Source organism: Oryctolagus cuniculus, chromosome 3 (assembly GCF_051225735.1).
Source record: "Oryctolagus cuniculus isolate XC-2025 breed Fujian yellow rabbit chromosome 3, ASM5122573v1, whole genome shotgun sequence".
Taxonomy (NCBI): Eukaryota; Metazoa; Chordata; class Mammalia; order Lagomorpha; family Leporidae; genus Oryctolagus; species Oryctolagus cuniculus.
This window is the reverse complement of record NC_142869.1, coordinates 144,779,539-144,783,158: the sequence shown is the minus strand read 5'-3', so window position 1 is coordinate 144,783,158 and position 3,620 is coordinate 144,779,539. Positions and strand designations below refer to the sequence as shown.

The 3,620-nt window shown below is 45.3% G+C and overlaps 1 pseudogene; it reads right to left on the bottom strand.

The window, feature by feature from the left end:
* Positions 1-1,010: 1,010 nt before the first annotated feature.
* Positions 1,011-2,225, bottom strand: LOC149127543 (cyclin-G1-like; annotated as a pseudogene).
* Between the last annotated feature and the right edge of the window lie 1,395 nt (positions 2,226-3,620).

Sequence of the window (3,620 nt, the reverse complement as noted above, 5' to 3'; positions counted from 1 at the left end):
TCCCTGGTTATATTTTTATAATTTTTTTGCAGTGACCCCAAGTTTTTTTTTTTTAATGCATGTAATTACTTTCCCAGAATTCCAAATGTTAAAGTAACTACAGTGTTGAGACACCCTTGCGGTTTCCAGACACCTAATGTCAAGACTGATCTGCTGTATCTTGTTTTTTCTTTAGATACACTATCCAAGTTCATATTGATCTTACTTATAAGATAACATTCTCAAATTAGTCCACATATGATCCAAAAGTTTGGTCTTATTGTCCTACTCAGCTATTAAATGAGCCAGAGCTTGGGTCTACATAGAGCAAGATGATGAGCAATAAGAAAATAGAATTTTACTGCTACTTTTAAAACTTGCATTGTTGGCCGGCGCCGCGGCTCACTAGGCTAATCCTCCACCTAGCGGCGCCGGCACACCGGGTTCTAGTCCCGGTCGGGGCGCCGGATTCTGTCCCAGTTGCCCCTCTTCCAGGCCAGCCCTCTGCTGTGGCTAGGGAGTGCAGTGGAGGATGGCCCAGGTGCTTGGGCCCTGCACCCCATGGGAGACCAGGAAAAGCACCTGGCTCCTGGCTCCTGCCATCGGATCAGCGCGGTGCGCCGGCCGCGGCGGCCATTGGAGGGTGAACCAACGGCAAAGGAAGACCTTTCTCTCTGTCTCTCTCTCTCACTGTCCACTCTGCCTGTCAAAAAATAAAAATAAAAAAAAATAAAAAATAAAATAAAATAAAAACTTGCATTGTTGAGGAAGATACTTTTATTGTGCTGATTAATGAAATGACTAACATACATATCAGAAGTTAGATAATTCCTTACCCTTAGGGTACTGTATATAGTAAACGTCTTCAAATATTAGCTGACCAGATCAGTGAAGTCATTTCCCTTTTGCTATTGCAACTTGATTTTGTTTACTTTGAAGAGAATTGATATTTTAATTCTTCAATTGTAAAAAAATTATAGCACTGGATAACGTCCTCTGTACAAATAATAACAATGATCCGAATTTATGAATTAAGGAACCATTTCAGGAATTGTTGGAAGGTGAGTTATTCTATCCTTTTTTTTTTTTTTTTTTCTGACAGGTAGAGTGGACAGTGAGAGAGACAGAGAGAAAGGTCTTCCTTTGCCGTTGGTTTCACCCTCCAATGGCTGCCGCGGCCAGCGCACCGCGCTGATCCGATGGCAGGAGCCAGGTGCTTCTCCTGGTCTCCCATGGGGTGCAGGGCCCAAGGACTTGGGCCATCCTCCACTGCACTCCCGGGCCACAGCAGAGAGCTGGCCTGGAAGAGGGGCAACAGGGACAGAATCAGGCGCCCCGACCGGGACTAGAACCTGGTGTGCCGGCGCCGCAAGGCGGAGGATTAGCCTAGTGAGCCGCGGCGCCGGCCTGAGTTATTCTATCCTAACTAGCTTCAGCTGCCATGCTGTATGCCCAGAAACAATCCATTTCAACTCCTGAACATTTGGTTTTGAACGCTTGTTTGAAGCATTTCGATACAAGCTCTTGCCAGAAGGTCACATCTCTGCCATTTATCTTGGAATGTTTCTGAAGACATTCTGTCCCTTCTGTTAACTCTACACACTCTGTGCTTGGGTCTCCAAGGCAGAGACAGACAAAGCCGACACAGAAGGCTTCGCTTTGGAAAATGAGATCCTGCAGTGGCATGCCTTAAGTTGAGCTTCCCGTCTTTCAAATGAAGGCTATTTCTCCTTTCAAAGGCAACTGCTCTTAAATGAGTGAATAATAGAGTTGCAGAAACTGAAAGGCAGTAGTGGCTTTGACTTTCCAACACACCTTCTCCAATACAATCACTTCCATTCTCATCAAGTCTGAAACCGTGAACCTATACTGACTTACCCGGATCAAGTCAGTTGCCAGTGGGACATTCCTTTCCTCTTCTATTGATTTTACAGCCAAATAAAAACAGCTCATACCAACACACCCAAGGTGCTTGGGCCGTACCTTCATTTTAGACAGGTATCTGTCCAATGAATTCACAGCTAGAGAAAATGTCTCTGAGGCAAAGCCAAAAACCTGAGTTAGACCAAGATCTTGTACTCTGAAGTCCCTCTGAGTACTTTGCAATCATTCTGAGGCCATTATCGTGTGCAGACTCAATTAGTCTCAAGCTGCAGACCTTTGGCTGACATCTAGACTCTTGTTTCAACAGTGTTCAGCTGGTGTAGCAGTTTCTGAGAGCCAGTTGTTGTCAGTACTTCCATCATCTTGATAGTGGCTGCAGCTCCTCAGTGGTAACCTCCCTCCCCAGGCCTGCTCTCACCTCACCACCACGACACCAGATTCCAGAGGTCTATGAGATGAGGGACTCTCGGGCTAGAGGGGAGAGGCCCGGGGAGGGGGAGCCATCCTGGGTGAAGGTCTTCACAGCCCCGCCAAGATGACACTGCTCTCCAGAGGGTCAGCTCGGAGCCAAAGGGCCCCGTTGTTTTTAATTTTTAATTAGCATCCAATAGTGGCATATGACTCTGGGGCTCAACATGAGACCCCCAATAATATATGAGTATGCAATGTATACTGATCTTAGTAGGACAATCAGCATCTCCTTCTCACTATCACCACCCTGTGTTTAGTAGCTTTGAGCACCTCCTCTCCAGCCACTCATAAAATATATTGTAGGTCACTGTGAACTCTAGTTCCCCAACTGTGCTGTAGAATAGCAGAATTTATACCTTTTATCTGATCATGTTTTATTTTTTAAATATTTATTTATTTGTTTGAAAGGCAGAGTTACAGAGAGCCAGAGGCAGAGAGAAGAGAGAGAGAGAGAGAGAGAGAATCTGCTGGTTCACTCTCCAGATGGCCACAACAGCCAGAGCTGTGCCAATCCAAAGCCAGGAGCTGGGAGCTTCCTCTGGGTCTCTCTCTCTCAAGTGCAGAAGCCCAAGGAGCTGGATCAGAAGCGGAGCAGCCGGGACTCAAACCGGCGTCCATATGGGATGTCGGCAGCAGCTTTACCCGCTACGCCAGTGTCAACCCTCTGACCGTGTTTTGGTACCCGTATTCCAACCTCCCTCTATCTCCCCTCTTCTATCCCTCCTCCAATCTCTAGTAACCACTACTTTAAGTTCAGAGCAACTTAAAAAAAATCCACACATGAGAGAGAACATGAAGCATTTGTCTTTCTGTGTCTGGCTGATTTCACCTAACAGAATGAGCTCCAATTCCATCAATGTTGTTGCAAATGTCAGGATTTCATTCTTTTTTTATACCCAAATAGTATTCCAATGTTTCTACAGCACACAACGTTCTGCCACAAAAGGGTTAAAGAGGAGTCACTGTGCACTAACTCCCCATGAAGGACCTCTGTCCTCAATGAGTTGTATTCTGAGAGTTAACTGTAAAACTTGTTCTCAGTTTGTGTGTGTGTATGTGTGTGTGTGCAAATTGTCAAAATCTTTACTTAGTATAGAGTTGGTCTTCTGTGTGCAAAGTTAATCGAAAATGAATCTTAATGAAGAATGAGACTGGTAATGGAAGAGGAAGAAAGGGGAGGGATGAGAGTGTGGATGGGAGGGCGGCATGGTGGGAAGATCACCATGTTCCTAAAGTTGTACTTTGGAAATTTGCATCCCTTAGATTAAAAAGTTTCTTTTGGGAAA